This window comes from Saimiri boliviensis, chromosome 2, assembly GCF_048565385.1.
Source record: "Saimiri boliviensis isolate mSaiBol1 chromosome 2, mSaiBol1.pri, whole genome shotgun sequence".
NCBI classification, from domain to species: Eukaryota; Metazoa; Chordata; class Mammalia; order Primates; family Cebidae; genus Saimiri; species Saimiri boliviensis.
This window is the reverse complement of record NC_133450.1, coordinates 21,947,355-21,965,963: the sequence shown is the minus strand read 5'-3', so window position 1 is coordinate 21,965,963 and position 18,609 is coordinate 21,947,355. Positions and strand designations below refer to the sequence as shown.

Here is an 18,609-nt window from a genome sequence, read left to right as displayed (position 1 = left end):
CTAATGAACATCGATGTGAAAATCCTCAATAAAATACTGGCAAACTGAATCCAACATCACATCAAAAAGCTTATCCACCATGATCAAGTCAGCTTCATCCCTGGGATACAAGGCTGGTTCAACATATGCAAATCAATAAATGTAATCCATCACATAAACAGAACCAATAACAAAAACCACATGATTATCTCAATAGATGCAGAAAAGGCCTTTGATAAAATTCAACACCCATTCATGCAAAAAACTCTCAATAAAGTAGGTATTGATGGAACATATCTCAAAATAATGAGAGATATTTATGAAAAACCCACAGCCAATATTATACTGAATGGACAAAAGCTAAAAGCATTTCCTTTGAAAACCAGCACAAGACAAGGATGCCCTCTCTCACCACTCTTTCTCAACATAGTATTGGAAGTTCTGACTAGGGCAATCAGGCAAGAGAAATAAATAAAGCGTATTCGAATAGGAAGAGAGAAAGTCAGATTGTCTCTATTTGCAGATGACATGATTGTATAAATTTAGAAAACCCCATCGTCTCAGTCCAAAATCTCCTTAAGCTGATAAGCAACTTCAGCAAAGTCTCAGGATACAAAATCAATGTGCAAAAATCACAAGCGTTCCTATACACCAATAACAGACAGAGAGCCAAATCATGAATGAACTTTCATTCACAGTTGCTACAAAGAGAATAAAATACTTAGGAATACAACTTAAAAGGGATGCAGAGGACCTCTTCAAGGATAACTATAAACCACTGCTTGAGGAAATAAGAGAGGATGCAAAAAGAAAACATTCCGTGTTCATAGATAGGAAGAATCAATATCATAAAAATGGCCATACTGCTCAAAGTAATTTATAGATTCAATGTGATCCCCATCAAGCTACATTGACTTTTGTCATAGAATTAGAAAATAACTACTTTAAATTTCATATGGAACCAAAAAAGAGCCTGTATAGCCAAGACAATCCTAAGCAAAAGGAACAAAGCTGGGGGCATCATGCCGCCTGACTTCAAACTATACTGCAAGGCTATAGTGACCAAAACAGCATGGTACAGGTACCAAAGCAAATACATAGACCAACGGAACAGCTCAGAGGCCTCACAAATAATGCCTCACACATCTACAATCAGCTGATCTTTGACAAACCTGACAAACACAAGCAATGGGGAAAGGATTCCCTGCTTAATAAATGGTGTTGGGAAAACTGGCTAGCCATATGCAGAAAACTGAAACTAGATGCCTTCTTACATCTTATACAAAAATTAACTCAATATGGGTTAAAGGCTTAAACTTAAGACCTAAAACCATAATAACCCTAGAAGAAAACTTAGGCAATACCCTTCAGGACATAGGCATGGACAAAGACCAAAACACCAAAAGCAATGGCAATAAAAGCCAGAATTGACAAATGGGATCTAATTAAACTAAAGAGCTACTGCACAGCAAAAGAAACTATCATCAAAGTGAAAAGGCAACCTACAGTATGGGAGAAAATTTATGCAATCTATCCATCTGACAAAGGGCTAATATCCAGAATCTACAAAGAACTTAAACAAATTTACAAGAAAAAAAATAACCGAATCAAAAAGTGGGTGAAGGATATGAACAGACACTTTTCAAAATAAGACATTTATGTGGCCAACACACATGTGAAAAGAAGCTCGTCATCACTGGTCATTAAAGAAATGCAAATCAAAACCACAATGAGATACCATCTCGTGCCACTTAGAATGGTGATCATTAAAAAGTCAGGAAACAACAGATGCTGGAGAGGATGTGGATAAATAATAATGCTTTTAAACTGTTAGTAGGAGTGTAAATTAGTTCAATCATTGTGGAAGGCAGTGTGGCGATTCTTCAAGGATCTAGAACTAGAAATACCATTTGACTCAGCAGTCCCATTACTGGGCATATACCCCAAGGATATATACTGTATGTTTGTTGTGGCACTGTTCACAATAGCAAAGACCTGGAACCAACCCATATGCTCATCAATTATAGACTGGATAAAGAACATGTGGCACATATACACCATGGAATACTATGCAGCCATGAAAAAGGATGAGTTCATGTCCTTTGCAGGGACATGGATAAACCTGGAAACCATCATTCTAAGCAAACTAACACAGGAACAGAAAACCAAACACCATATGTTCTCACTCATAAGTGGGAGTTGAACAATGGAAACATATGGGCACAGGGAAGGGACATCACACACTGGGGCCTGTTAGGGAGTGGGGAGCAAGGGGAAGGACAGCATTAGGGAGAAATACCTAATGTACATGATGGGTTGATGGGTGCAGCAAACTACCATGGCATGTGTATACCTATGTAACAAACCTGTACGTTCTGCACATGTATCCCAGAACTCAATAATAATAAAAAGACAGTTAAGCTCATCTATTTTCAAAATCCATGCTGCTTCTGCTATCTCACACTGCCTCACTCATAAAACTCTTGTTTTCATGTCTCAGTTTTATTTTTTGCTGAGAGAGTATAGAATTCAGATGAGATTTTAGGTGGGACTGATGAAGAAGGAGAGTTGCCAAGTATTTCAACAACTGAAGCAACTCTGTATCTAAAATTAGATTTTGCTTAAGAGTTGACTGTTAATATCCATCTTTTTCTTTCACTGGAGAAGGCAATGCAGGACAGTAGTCTGGCTGCTTACTGGTACAGTAAGGATTGGAGAGAATGGTGAAATGTGTTTCTGATTCATAGCTGATGGCTGACAGGACCGTAATGTGAGTACAAAGTTATACATGAGTGTTCAACAAGGCCTAATGATGAATAAGTACATAAAGTATCTTCAGAGTCAGATATGAGGACATGGAAGAGTAGGCCAAAGCTGGCCAGTGTCCTGGACTAGAAAGGAGTCTTCTGTGTACCTTGACCAGGCCTATGTAAGGGAATGGAGCAGAAATTGCTTGTCCCTGGATTAGGTTCTTCTACTGAATTTATGTGTCAGGCATGTGCCCAAGATTGTCAGCAATTTTAAACCAAAGACTTTGCAAAGGCCCTCTGCCTACACAGGGTAACACTTTTGACAATTGCTTACCTCATTCATGCAGGAAAAAACAAAAACAAAATCAAAACAATAACAAAATGAAAACTGGCTTACTTGATCCAATATTTTTTTCATCTATTTGCTGTTGTTGGATTGACCCCACCGACAGTGTTATGGCATCATATGAACATCGTCTTCTGAAATTGAGCCTCCCTGTTACTTTTCCCTTGCATATTAGCTATAGAGAAATCTATGGTCTTTAAGAACTTTATTGTAAGAATTTTGGGGCAGGGCATGGTGGCTCACGCTCATAACCCCAATATTTTGGGAGGCCGAGGTGGGCGGATCACAAGTTCAGGAGTTCGAGACCAGCCTGACCAATATGGTGAAGCCCTGCCCCTATTAAAAAATATAAAAATTAGCTGGCCGTGGTGGCATGCAATCTGTAGTCCCAGCTAGTCAGGAAGCTGAGGCAGGAGAATTGCTTGAACCCAGTAGGTGGAGGTTGTAGTGAGCTGAGATTGCACCATTGCCCTCCTGCCTGGGCAACATAGTAAGACTCCTTTTCAAAAAAAAAAAAAGAATTTTTGGTAACAAAAGATAGTCTGTTAAAAACTCTTATGAGTTCAGTTGACAAAATGTTTTGCCTTGCTGAAAACATCAGCACACTCCTCAAACACAAATGGTCTCCTGAAGACAATTAGAGAGTCTTAACTGTGGAGTTTTCTTTTTTTACCATGTGCTTGCAGCAATCACAGTTGCTTCATAGCTCAACATCTGGAAGTACATTTAGCTTCATTGTTGGAAAATAAATTAGTGTCTCTGTTCATGAGTAAGAGACTAACCTTACACTGGTCAGTGGGGACTGTGTCTCTTGTTGACAGACCAGTCATCCTTGACAACAATAAAAAAGCTGAAATGCATCTCATCCTGGCATCCATGCCAATCTCTCAGAACACCCTGAGTCTCTGAGGCTACTCACTATAAAATGGACTGTTGCCCTAGGACATAGAGCAAAAGATGACACTAATTGCAAATTGGCATCCTGGAAAACATTGTCAGAGTCATCTCCTCCAGGAAGATAACCAATATCTTGTGCCAGCACTGAACCATAGGCCCCAAGGACCTGCCTGTGTCTGCTCACACCTGTTCCAACATGTATGCCAATAAATGGGGGGTCAGGAGGAAATTAGACACACACAGAAGCCACCAGAAGCCAGAGGGCCCTTTGAAAGTCCTTTGGAATTGTAATAGATTGAACAGGTAGGGGATGGCCTATGTAGGTGTATTTGGCTGTGGTCATGAGCATTGAGAATCCCATATCAATATCAATAATTAATCTGAACAAACTGAAATGTGAAAGAAAAAAAGATTTTTATGGAACCAGAAATAGACACTATGAAAGAGACAGAGGATTTAAGTAGCCAATATGTTTTAAAAAATATAACAGCCTTTTCTTCTTAAATCAGATGTGATATACAAATAAGGAGGTTGAAATATGCATATGTGTTTGCATTGGTATGACTAGATTTATACCCACTAGTATCTTCTGCCATCTCATGAATTTGGGCAGATTGTAAGTCAAATCATGTCCCAAGAAACATAAATTATGCACACATATAAAATGGAAAGCATCACAATTAGCATAAAAGAGGATGCTAATTCTGTTAAGCACCAGTAATATAAAGTGATTACACTTTGTGATCACACTTTTCTTATTTTATCTCTCTACCTTATTCCCATAAAGAGTTCCCAAAACTTTTAATTTTATGGCTCCATAAGATGCAGAAGTGAGAAGCAGATATAGATGACTGTTGTGTAGACAGCAGAGATGCTGCTTCTTTTTCACCATGGTGTATTAATTCCCTTTCCTACTATTTAATCAGTTCAACAAATGTTTAGCATCAGAGACTGTGTGCTGAGAATGTGGGATACAAAGTACATAGGCCACTGTTAGCTGTTTATCAGATTAGTGTACCATTCTTCAGCCAAGGGTCTTGCTCTGGTTTCACCACTTCATTATTGCACCTCCTAATTTATTCTTTGCATTCCATTTCATTATGTTTCAAAAATGCAAATTCTGTTATGTTACTTGCGTGAATCAAACTCTTTAGTGGTTATCAGCTGGTCTCAGGATACAGTGCTAGCTCCTTGGCAGAGCACCTGAGATTCTTGTGAGGGGGCTTTGTCTTGCTGTCTGTTCTCACCTTGGGCCATACTCATCATCCCTCTGATTTGATGTCACAGTTGAACATAACTACTTGCAATTACCTGAAAGCATCATGTGGTTTCTTATCTCTAGGTCTTTGCAAAAGGTATCACCCCAACCTGGGTTGCCTTCTGCCTCTCTTTGTGTGGTTAATGCTACTAATCTTTCCTGTCTCAACGGAGATGCCATTTCCTTTGGGAAGTCTTCTATTACTTTGTGTGGTTAATGCTACTAATCTTTTCTGTCTCAACAGAAATGCCACTTCCTTTGGGAAGTCTTCTATTACTTTCTTCCTACATTGCTGCAGCTTACATTGGCTTAATCGAGTAAGCTTAATCTCTTGCTAAATAAAATGATTTATTTCACAATTCACTAGAACATTTATCATACCTTTGTATCTTTCTGAGTTAGTCAAGTCTTAAATTAAAATATAATAAATCTATGTACCTCCCCTTATTTGTTTTGTCAGTGTTTGTGTATGCACCACCAATATTTTATTATAGCTTTGTGTAGGTCGTCATATTTATTTAGCACTTACTTTAGGCAAGAATGGCTTTTCATCATCTTCATCATTTAATCTTTAAAACAATTCTTTAAAGTAGGTATTATTACTGTCATGGCATTTTCAGCTACAATTAATTAATTGTCCCAGTGTTATAGAAATGGCAGAACTAAGATTTAAACCCTGACCTGTAAGCCATCAGAGCCTACCCTCTCGTGATACACTATTATAAGTTTCTTCTTCTCTCTCTCACAATTTAAACTTTTTGAGGTAAGGAATAATGTCTTGATCATAGTGATGTCTCTCATCAAGTAGCACATTTTGAGAACAGAGAATGATTGAAAATAAAGTTCTTTGCACTTGTCCTTAAGTTGCTCATAGAACTAGAGGGCAGACACCTAAAATAATAATTTGCTGTAATGAGATAAATATATTATTATAGGGAGTTACAGGGCCCTATGGTATGAAGAGGAGGGATATATAGCCCAGGCCTCAACTGCCTGCCTTCGTAGAAGAGACAATGCGTGAACTGAATCTGAATGCACTAATTAGACACGTGTTCACTGAATTTGTATCTAGTAGTAATTCAGGTAATATAATCTTCTTCATGAAAAATATTAAGGATAAACTTCAGTTATATTTTTGAAACACTTGGAAGGTGACAGATGGAGTATGGAGATATTGGTTGTGTTTTTGAAAAAAAAAGTTTCATAAGCTGATATAACATTGTCAAATTATTGTTAAAAATGGCAACATGTTTTTATCAAGGGCTAGATTTTCTTTAGATTTTTTGTTTTGGCATTTTTTATTTCACAAATGATCACTGGGATATGGTTGAATAAAAACTTCAACTCTTTGAGTATTATGAATGAGAAAAACATCCTGAGTATTTTTTAATAGTACAGAAAAGTACTATCATTTTCATAACATCCAGACTCAAGTTCTATTAAACCCACAATTTTGTCTGTTTAGGAGAAATCTGTATGGCCTCTTGTTCTCATTCTTCTCATCTTTACAAACAGGAGGTTGATTTGAAGACTCTAGTAGACTCAGCTTTAGTTTTCTCTGCTCCTCAGTTTTGTTAATAATATGCTTTGAGAACTTAGTAAAATGTCTGCTACTTTAATAAATGAAAATAATCATATTCTGAATAAGAAAAGTATTGCACAACTTTTGGCTAGGTTCTGAGTACGTGTAATCTGAATTCAATTGAGCTTCTGGGATGGGCATTGTCAAAATACCCAGCTGTTTTTTTTTTTTTTCTAATTATACTTTAAGTTGTGGGATACATGTTCAGAATATGCAGGTTTGTTACATAGGTATACATGTGCCGTGGTGGTTTGCTGCACCCATCAACCTGTCATCTACATTAGGTATTTCTCCTAATGCTATCTCTCCCTTTGCCCCCCACCCCAACAGGCCCCAGTATGTGATGTTCCCCTCCATGTGCCTATTTGTTCTCATTGTTCAACTCCCACTTATGAGTGAGAACATGTGTGTTTCTTGCTAGACTGGTGAAATTCAAATTCACAAAAATTTAGTTAACAGCTAAATACCCTAATCAACTGGTTTCAACATACTTCTGGTTTTCTGTTCCTGTGTTAGTATGCTGAGAATGATGGTCTTCAGCTTCATCTTTGTCCCTGCAAAGGACATGAGCTCATTCTTTTTTTATGGCTGCATAGTATTCCATGGTGTATATGTGCCACATTTTCTTTATCCAGTCTAACATTGATGGGTATTTGGGTTGGTTTCAAGTCTTTGCTATTGTGAACAGTGCTGCAATAAACATACGTGTGCATGTATCTTTATAGTAGAATGATTTATAATCCTTCGGGTGTATACCTAGTTATCAGATTTCTGGGTCAAATGGTCTTTCTAGTCCTAAGTCTTTGAGGACTCACCACACTGTCTTCCACAATGGTTGAACTAATTTACACTGCTACCAACAGTGTAGAAGCGTTCCTATTTCTCCATATCCTCTCCAGAAGCTGTCATTTCCTGATTTTTTTCTGGATTTTAAAAATTATACTTTAAGTTCTGGGGTACCTGTGCAGAATGTGCAGGTTTGTTACATAGATATACACGTGCCATGGTGGTTTGCTGCATCCTAACTGGCATGAGATGGTATCTCATTGTGGTTTTGATTTGCATTTCTCTAATGACCAGTGATGATGAGCTTTTATTCATATGTTTGTTGGCCAGATAAATGTCTTATTTTGAAAAGTGTTGTTCATATCCTTCACCCACTTTTTGATTGTTTTTTTTTTTTCTTGTAAATTTGTTTAAGTTCTTTGTATGTTCTGGATATTAGCCCTTTGTCAGATGGATAGATGGCAAAAATTTTCTCCCATTCTGTAGGTTGTCTGTTTACTCTGATGAGAGTTTCTTTTGTTTAATTAGATCCCATTTGTCAATTTTGGCTTTTGCTGCCTTTTCTTTTGGTGTTTTAGTCATGAAGTATTTGACCATACCTATGTCTTGAATGGTATTGCATAGTTTTTTTTCTAGGGTGTTTATGGTTTTAGGTCTTATGTTTAAGCCTTTAATCAATCTTCAGTTAATTTTTGTATAAGGTGTAAGGAAGGGGTCCAGCTTCAGTTTTCTGCATATGGTTAGCCAATTTTCCCAACACCCTTTAATAAATAAGGAATACTTTCCCCATTACTTGTGTTTGTCAGATGTGTCAAAGATCAGATTGTTGTAGATGTGTGGTATTATTTCTGAGGCCTCTGTTCTGTTCCATTGGTCTATGTATCTGTTTTGGTACTGGTACCATGCTGTTTTCATTACTGTAGTCTTGTAATATAGTTTGAAGTCAGGTAGCATGATGCCTCCAGGTTTGTTCTTGCTTAGGATTGTCTTGGCTATTGGGCTCCTTTTTGGTTCCATATAAAATTTAAAGTAGTATTTTCTAATTCTGTGAAGAAAGTCAATGGTAGCTTGATAGGGATAGCATGGTAGCTTGGTAGGGATAGCATTAAATCTACAAATTACTTAGGGCAGTATGGCCATTTTCATGATATTGATTTTTCTATTTATGAACATGGAATGTTTTTCCACGTGTTTCTGTCCTCTCTTATTTCCTTGAGCAGTGGTTTGGTCACTGATACCTACGTGAAACAGAGCTGCTGTCTTTTGTCCTGATGGCAGTTTTTACAGTGATGCTCATGAGGGGTGTGGAGAAATATGGGAGAATCTGAACATTTTCCAAAACGCAGAAAAAATTCTCCTCTGTCACTCATTTAGCTAGTAAACCTTATTTTTATTTTGCTAAGCCTATGAACATAACTTGGAGGATTTTTCTGGAATTATTGGCTTTTTAATACTGACCAAATTCTTAGATGAATGGTTCAAAATGCTTTCTCCCTTAGTTTTGAATTTTCCTATTGATTTCTCTGCCTCAATAGTCTTTGTATATATATATCATGTTAAAGAGTTCTATATTACATTGTTCCTTTGTGTTCTCTTCTCCACAGACATCAGTTGAGTTTCTCAGAATTTAAAAATAAATCAAGTTGTAATTAACCTATTTATGTAAATGAAAAATTCTCTATCACATCTCCTATCCTCCCCTGTAACAAAGTATCTGCTCCTCCTGATTGTTCTCAATAACAAACTAAAGTCCTTGGGCTGATGATATTATTCGTTGGCCAGCATGGAAGAATACTGTAAGTCATTGTCTTTCCTGCTACCTATTTCAATACTTAAAAAAAGTATATGAAGCTTTTGCTCATCTCTGTATTTCTTTAACATTTCCTCATCGTAGGTCAGTAAACTTCACACTAGGCACTATATTTCTGGCCAGTTTACTTACTTCCCCTTTAACTTTTCTTTAGACAAATCACAGATTTATTTTTGTTTCTAATTCTTTTTCAGTTATCTTAGAAATATTTGTCTCCCTCTCTTTGTTCCACTTATGAGAAAAAAACGAGTGAATCCAGACAATTCTATATAGAACATTGCTTGCAATATCTCTATAGTAAAGAGAGTGAAAGCTGGAAGCTTTGATGTGGAATTAGGGAGAATAAAGAACCAGTGCCTTGAACTTCTAAACCCAGTGAAAATGCACAGTAAATGCCTTCAAGTCTTTGAAAGTCAGCGTTTACTTCCTTATTTTTCTCTAATTAAATCTGTTCTCACTGAAGAACAGAATCTTGATTTTTGTTGTGTGTTTCTCTTTGCCATTTCAAGTATATTGTTTGCTACAATTGTTCTAACAATTTTACAGTATTTCAGTTTCCATTGAGGTTAAAAATGCTTTTGCTAAATGAATGCTTACAGATAATGTGTAACATTTCATTTTGTCTTTGAGGTCAAAGCAATCAGCATATGACTTTTGGAAAACATTTATTTCCATCAAGGGGCTACTATGTACTAATTTCTTATGTTTGATAAATTTTATTAAATGTTTTATTGCCAATCGTTTATTTTCAAAACTGAATATCTCCATTTCCTTTGCATAAAACAAATAACCACCTTAATAGGTAGGTTACTCACACTCCAGTTTTTAATGTCTATTCATTTATTCATATGGCAATTCTTTATAAGTTATTCATAGAGTGCCTAGTATATACCAGGCATCATGCTAAGTCCTGAGACAGAGATATTTAAGGAATCCAAATTTCAGATGCTCACATTCCAGTGGAGGATGTCAGATGAGTAAAAAGAGTTAGAAGATAGTGACTACATGCTAACAGAGATGCAAAGTGCCATAGGAACATGGAAGAGGGTACTAACTTATGTACTGGGGTCCAGACTTGGAAACTTTACTTTTAGAAGGGTTATACTTGTATGGTAGGCAGTGGAAAGAAACTAATAATTGTGATGTAACCTTGAAGAATTAACCTCATTGGACTAATATTTAAGTGATTTCTGGGTCTGATTGTCATGCATCTGGTGTAGTAGTACGGGCTTTGGAATCAGACACCTGAAAATAAATTCTGGCTCAACCACTTACTAAATAATGGTCTCTCTAAGATTCAGTTTTCTTACCTACAAAATGAGAATGATGACTCCTGCCTCATATAATATGGCTTGAATAAGATCATGATGTTTCTATCTTTTCTTTAACCCCCCCCATTGGAATTTACAAAAGCAATGAAAAAAATTGAACTCTGATAATTAAACTTGGTAAACTCAAGCCCCAGGTTAAGCTATCTACATGCCTAATTCTTTAGATCATCATCACAGCCTTATTAGGCACATATTATTATTTCTGTTATCTCCAATTCACAAGAATACAAATGAGGTTTACAAAAGTTAAATGATTTCCCTAAAGACATGGTTACTAAAAGATATTTATTGCAAGAGCTTGAATTTGTACCTGCATGGCACTGAAATCCAGTTCTTACTCTTTTACTCTTGCTCCCTGTCTTTTTTTATTTTGATTGATAAGTATGTTCACACTTATCTCACAGGTTTTGTTCTCAGACAGAAGACTATAATACAAATTAGATTATACTTTCCATGGGACGATGCACCATGTGTGTTTTGCTAAGCAGAATTTTCATCATGTTGCATGCAATCTAGTATCAAGAAGGCACACCTATTTGTAAAGGTGCAGGCTATGCTGATGTAATGAAGAGACTCTAAAACTCAGATGTTTATTTTCCTCTCACATAATAGTTTGTGGCTGGTGGGTAAGCCTGACTTTGCCACTTTCAGTAAGCAGGCAAGAGTGAGCAGAAGTCCAGGTCAAGGATTTTCTTTAAGGTAAGCGGTGCTGAAATTGCCCCTACTCTTTCCACTCAGTTTCCATTAGTGCACACTTACGTTACACACCTGTAAGATCAACTGGAAAATGAACATTTTAGTTGAACAGCTATCAGCTCAGGAAGGAAGTGTGATGGTCCGTTTTAGGTGTCAACTTGACTGAATTAAGGAATACCTAGCAACTTGATAAAGCATGATTTTTGGGTGTGTCCATGAGGGTGTTATCAGAAGAGATTAGATATGAGTCTGAAGGATTAGGTGGAAAAGATCTGCTGTCAATGTGGACATGCACCATCCAGTCTACTGGGGGCTGGGAGAAAACAAAAACAGAGAGAAAAGTGAATATGTTGATTTAGCTGCTGGGGCTGGGATAACTTCTTCCTCTCCTGTTCTTGGAGGATAATTCTAGGTTCCCTAGACTTTGGACTCTAGTACTTAACAAGAGGTTCCCTTCAGGATTCTCAGACCTTTGGTCTTGGACTGAAAAAGACATCATTGGCTTTCCTGGTTCTGAGGCTTTTAGACTTGGACTGAGCCACGCCATCAGCATCCCAGGGTTTGCAGCTTGTGGATGGCTTGTCATGGGACTTCTTAGCCTCCATAATCACATGAGCCAATTCCCCTAATAAATCCCCTCTCATATATTTATATCTATCTATCTATAGCCTATTAGTTCTCTCCTTCTCTGGAGACCTCTGACTAATACAGGAGGTAAGAATAGATTTGGGGATACTACCAGCAATTTCTATTACAGTGCTCAATGAATATTTATGGAATGAATGAATGAAGACAATCAAAGCCTGTAAGTCAACCTGGGCCCTAATGAGATCAAGGCAAAGATGTTAGTTTGATCCACTAGCTTAGAAATCCATGCCAGCATGCCAATGTGTCTTTCCAGCTAATTCTTGCCAAAACACATCTTTAGTCAGAGCTACCTATTGTAAATATCTCTTCACTATAGTGTTTTCCTTTAATCTATGACTGTCAACTATTCTCCTAAATGTCAGAATGAAATCAAAGCCGCTAAAGAGTTCATGTGAGCTCCATGGATTATGCTGCCCTCTGAAGGAAGATAAGGTGACAGGTTATGCAGTACTTAATCTGTATCACCTGTCAGAGACTCTTCATCTGGGAGCAGAGAGAAGATCAGGAGTTTTAGCTGGTTATTTGTGATTCTCTTTCACAACTACCTTGGCATTAGAAGAGTGTATCTCTGACATTGGCAAAATGTAGTTTAGTTCTTCTAAAGAAAGTGCTGGAAGTTTATTTCCCACGGATTTCTAGACTGTATCAGATCAACATTCTGAGTGGGAATTCTATCCTACCAACTTCCTTTTTTCTGCAATGGAGCACTTTCTTTGTCTTGTTAGATTTTTTTTTTAATACCCAGTGTGGGATCCTGTATAGTATGATGTCCAACTGCTGGCAGATAATTTGCCCCACCTAGAGTGTGACCACTCTTCTTTGTTGTCCAAGGATATGGCAGATTTTTAAAAATTTCACTGAGTCAATAGTCAGAATTATAATAGACTTTATGAATGAAGACGAGGCAAAGCCACAGATCTGTGGGGGCTTGTCAGTGAGGCAGTATTCTTCAAAACTTACCAAGGTGGAAACTTTCTCACTTGCGAGGCTGAAAAAATAAAGAATAACTACGGAAACCTTATATCTCTTTAAGCTCTTTCATTCCTAAGAGCTTAAAGTGACTCTCCAGACCTACATCTCATTTATTTTCACAACATCCCTGTGGAGTCAGAGGCTAGATTTTCTTCACTATTCATGCTGTTCAGAGGGAAGCAATACCCTGAGAACTCAAATGACTTGCATTCAAGGTCAAAAAGTGAGACGTTGTAAAGCCAATGCTTGAATTCAGGTGTTCTGACTCTTCACCTAGTACCTGCTTTAAGATGATCACATTTGGAAAAGAAATTTAGCTGGAAGAAATAAAAATATATCGTAAATACACATGATACCATGATACAGCAAGGTTCAGATCTGGAAATCTTTCTTGGTCTGCAGATAAAAAAATGCTTTTGGTGAGTCGACAAAATTCAATGCTGTCAACTGTTCTTACTCCCTTAAGCCATAGGTACAAAGATCATCATTCTGTATTTACTTTGGAATGATGCCCTGGAATCAGACTTCCTCAATAGCGCTAATGATATCACATATTTCAGAAAGAATAGGGGACGTTGACCATGGCATATAATGATGCTCATTAAATGGCTGTATAATAGAATACTTGTTATTACCAATTAAAAAATGGAGTGAACAAAATCTAAATCCATGGACATGTAGGGTTGGTGCAGAGTCTCCTTATCCCTTATGGTACCTTTGTGTGAATCAAAACAAGAGCTTTTCTTCTATGTGGACACAACCCTGAGCCAGGGTACACAGGTTAGTGAGCAAAGTTCTGACTGGATTTCAGCCTTGTTTATTCATCTCCTCACATGGATGCTCTCTGTGGTCATCTAAGATAGAACAACACTCTTCAAAGTTACCTAACTCACTTTCCCATGTTCAGGTAGTGTAATATCATGTTTACCTCACAACAGAAGTTAAAAACTCTTCAACTTTCAGGCCGGGCGCGGTGGCTCAAGCCTGTAATCCCAGCACTTTGGGAGGCCGAGGCGGGTGGATCACGAGGTCGAGAGATCGAGACCATGCTGGTCAACATGGTGAAACCCCGTCTCTACTAAAGATACAAAAAATTAGCTGGGCATGGTGGCACGTGCCTGTAATCCCAGCTACTCAGGAGGCTGAGGCAGGAGAATTGCCTGAACCCAGAAGCGGAGGTTGCGGTGAGCCGAGATCGCGCCATTGCACTCCAGCCTGGGTAACAAGAGCGAAACTCCGTCTCAAAAAAAAAAAAAAAACTCTTCAACTTTCTAAAAACACTTGACAAAAATATTTTCACAACTTCATCATATTGCTTCTCATAATACTTTGAAGTCCTTGATGTTAGATATATTGAGGAGGAGAAATAGATATGACTATAAAGTAAAAAATGGTTCGAATATTTTGACTAGCTTTTTTACCAGAAAAAAAGACTTAAAAGATACTTGAGGTGACCTTGTCAAGTTATCTGGAAAATCCCTTCTCTTAAATAAAAAAATATGGATATTGTTCATCTTTATATGAAGGAAGATATCATGAGTGTCCAATGTTGAGAGGGAGCTGACATTTACACATAATTCATTAGAAAGTCAATCTTAGGCGGGACAAAACTTTCAGCACAGAAAGGCCAGAGAGAGGGAAAACCTAAGTTACAGCAGGTCTGTCTGATACATTCATCATTATAAATAGAGAGTTATCCTTCTTTTCTGAAAACCTAAAATTACCAGTTTTTAATTGGGACCAGAGTTAGTGTGGTCAGTCATAAAACAGATGGGATAAAAAGGAGATTAAAAGAAATAAACTACATTAAGAATAGAACCTTAGCAGATCTCTTTGATTCCACTTACCTCAAATTAAAGCATTATATGATGGGCAGTGATGTCCTCTCTGAAAAGACAGCAGCAATCAGACTTATACAGATTATGAGCTTGCAGCCATTTAAGAAGCTTCACAAGAGGTAGATTTATAAAGCGCTCTCCACTGAAAGTGAAGAATAGCAGAGGGAAGTGCTGGGATATAGATACGTAACCTGGCCAAACTTCAGACAGCCCAATAAAAGAAGAGGGCCTAAAATTTCCGTGATCCAGAATTTTAGATAAACGCAGGCCTGATGATCAGGAATGACTAGAGCCTCCAAAATGTAAGTAGTTGTGACAAAAATACCCAGTTCCTCAATGAAAACACATGGACACAGGGAGGGGAGCACTACACACTGGGGTCCGTTGGGGGGAAATGGGGGAGGGGCGGGGGGGTGGGGAGGTGGGCAGAGATAGCATGGGGAGAAATGACAGATACAGGTGAGGGGACGGAAGGCAGCAAACCACACTGCCATGTGTGTACCTATGCAACAATCTTGCTTGTTCATCACATGTACCCCAAAACCTAAAATGCAATTAAAAAAAATAAAAAAATAAAAAAAATTAAAAAAAATTTACTAATAGAAAAAAAAATACCCAGTTCCTACAAAAGCAGCTATATTTTTAAGATTCTATTATTTTTGTAAGAATATAATCATAAACGTGGTTATACTAATGTTTGATAATGAGTATATCATAATTCACAGCTTAAGGAAAGGAGATGGACAGAAATTAATTGATTTGTTCAAATGGCATTAACAAACTTAAAATTTCCAATTTCTGATGTTCATGTTTCCACTAAACTTGACAATTTCTACAGTTTGCCAAATAAGTCCGTAAGATACCAATAGGTAATATTCGTTAAGTGGTTACTATATGGTAAGGTTTGTGTCCCCTCCAAATTCATATGTTAAAACCTCATCATGAATGTGGTGAAATTAATAGGTGGAGCCTTTGGGAGCCAGTTAGGTCATTAGAGTGGAATGCTGATGAATGGAATTGGTACTCTTATAAAGAGATTTCAGAGAGCTAACTAGTTCCTTTCACCATGTGACGACACAGCAAGAGGGCACCATTCATGATCCAGAGAATAGGTCTCACCGGACACTTTGATCTGCTGGTACTTTGATCTTGGACTTCCCAGCCTCCATGACTGTGAGAGATTTGTGTTGTTTATAAGCCACTCAGTTTATGGTATTTTGTCATAGCATACTGAACATTATGTGAATAATTATTATGTGTACCAATTACTATGCTAAATTCTTTACATAGAATTATGGACTGAATTATTTTCCCAGTAAAATATATATGTTGAAGCCCTAACCTCCATTGTGACTATTTTTGGAGACAGGGACTTTAGGCAGGTAATTAAGATTGAATCAGGGGCCAGGTGTAGTGGCTCACTCTTATAATCCCAGAAGTTTGGGAGGCTGAAGCAGGTGGATCACCTGACATCAGGAGTTCAAGACCAGCCTGACCAACATGGCAAAACCTCTACCAGCAATACAAACATTAGCCTGGCATGGTAGTACGTGGCTGTAATCCCAGCTACTAGGGAGGCTGAGGCAGGAGAATCACTTGAACCAAGGAGACAGAAGTTGCAGTGAGCCGAGATTGTGCCACTGTACTCCATCCTGGGCCACAGAGCAAGACTCCATCTCAAAAAAAAAAAAAAATTGACTGATGTCTAATCTGATAAGACTGGTGTCCTAATAAGAGAGAAAGAGACTCCTGAGATCTCTCTCTCTCTCTCTCTCTCTCTCTCTCCCCATGCAGGAGCAGAGAAGAAGAGCCACATAAGGACACTGCAAGAAAGAGGTCCTCTGTAAGCCAGGACAAGAGGCCCCACTAGAAACCAACATTGATGACACTTTGGTCTTAGACTTTTGACTGAGAGTATGTTTTTGTTGTTTAAGTCACTCAGTCTGTGGTGTTCTGTAATGGCAGTCCAAGTAGACAAATACATATAATTAGCTCAACTTAGCTTCTTAATGGAAATTGGTATTATTTTAGTAATTCAGTATAGTGACTAGCAGTACAGGCTATAGAACCCAGCTGCTTGACCTCCCATCCTAGCCCTACCACTTCCTACTCATGTGACCTGGGAAAGTTCTCAATCTCTCTATTCACATGAGATTTTCATCTGCAAAATGAAAGTAATAATAAGTATCTTTTTCATCGGGTATGTAGACGATTAAATGAGTTAATGTTTAGTATGATAGTACAAGGCATAGAGAAGACACTCAATATGAATAAGCTATTTTTATTAGCCCAATTTTCAGATGGAGAAACTGAGGCTTAGGGATATTAAAGATCAAGATCAAGCTTACTCAGCTATTAATCTACTAATTTGGGAAGAACCATTATTAGAGCCAGAGTTTTTATTTTCAGAAACCAAGGTCTTAATCTTTATACTGTATTGACCTTCAGGCAAAGCACAGTCAAATGAGATATGCAGTTAAATTTTCTTCTAAGTAGACTAACAATCTAAACTTTTTACAATTTGCCTGTTTGCATCACAGGGCCAGAGCTCTACTGGGATATTTTGAACCATTTTACCTTGCTAAAATCACCAGGGCTTTGAATGTCGGGCAAAGAAGAAATATTTTATGATTCCTCCTCCTCCTCAACATAATCCCAACTTGCTTTCTCTTGTTTCAGCAGTTCTAGGAAATGTCCAATATATAGGATAAGTACTCTGGTAAGTGCTTAAACTATACGAGGAAATTTAGTTATAGAAAATGCTACATAAAAATCATTAAGTGGGCACTGATAATTCTAAGGTAACCTTAGTCTGCTAAGTTCATTTTACTTCATTCCACTGGGCAGTGAAACCTAGATGGGTTTGAAGACATTGAGAGGTGTTGGTCTTTTGGCAGCTTATTCATCTCTGTGATAAGTACTGCATACTGGGAACAATTAGGAAATTCCTCCCATCTTTGTCTCCAGCAAACCATTATCTTTGCCCTCTTGTTTGCTTTTCTGTTGGCTGTGGCCTTGGTTCTCTGGTTGCTTATGGTATGATTTGTAAGTTGTGCCCCACCTCGTGGAACGCCAGAGGCCACATAACTGTCAACTGTTTAACATACTCTTAACCTGAGACCTTCACGCATGTTAAATGCTCTTTGGTGTGGTCAGAGGGAGAGGAATTTAATTGCTTTGGCTTAGGAGGCCCGTCTTCTTTTTGCTCTTGAAGTTTTTCTAGAGGCACTCACTTGATCTTTCATAATCTCGTCTCTGTACCCAACTGGTCCTCCAACTCCTACTTCTCTTCATAATATATCTTTGTGTTTCCATCTTTTAACACATGATAAGTATTTGCTGTACTTCAAGGTCATTGAAGGTATGAAGTTTATATATATATATATATGTATATATATATACACACACATATATAGAGAGAGCTATATATATTCATATGTATGTACACACACACACACACACACACACACACACACACACACATATAGCCTAGATGCTATGGGCTATGGTGGGCACTGGAGATAGTTTCAAGGCACTCAAAATACATATGCTGAACAAATGCACCAGTGAATGAATTAATTGGTTCTACTCAGTTGCTGTTGAATAAAGAGGACCTAGCAATATATATTTCCATGTTATAGGCAATTGGAAGATAAAGTATTGAATAGGTATTTATTTATATATGTGCACTTCTTTGAAACATGGCCAGAAGTCAA

At 37.7% G+C, this 18,609-nt stretch overlaps 1 long non-coding RNA gene across 1 annotated transcript; it reads right to left on the bottom strand.

Annotated features, from left to right (window-relative positions):
* Positions 1-8,967: 8,967 nt before the first annotated feature.
* LOC120364024 (uncharacterized) lies at positions 8,968-18,054 on the bottom strand. Its single transcript, XR_005579392.2, has 3 exons — positions 17,955-18,054; positions 14,903-14,942; positions 8,968-9,217 (listed from the first exon to the last, which is right to left on the bottom strand). It is a non-coding gene; the product is annotated as an uncharacterized LOC120364024 (long non-coding RNA).
* Positions 18,055-18,609: the final 555 nt, after the last annotated feature.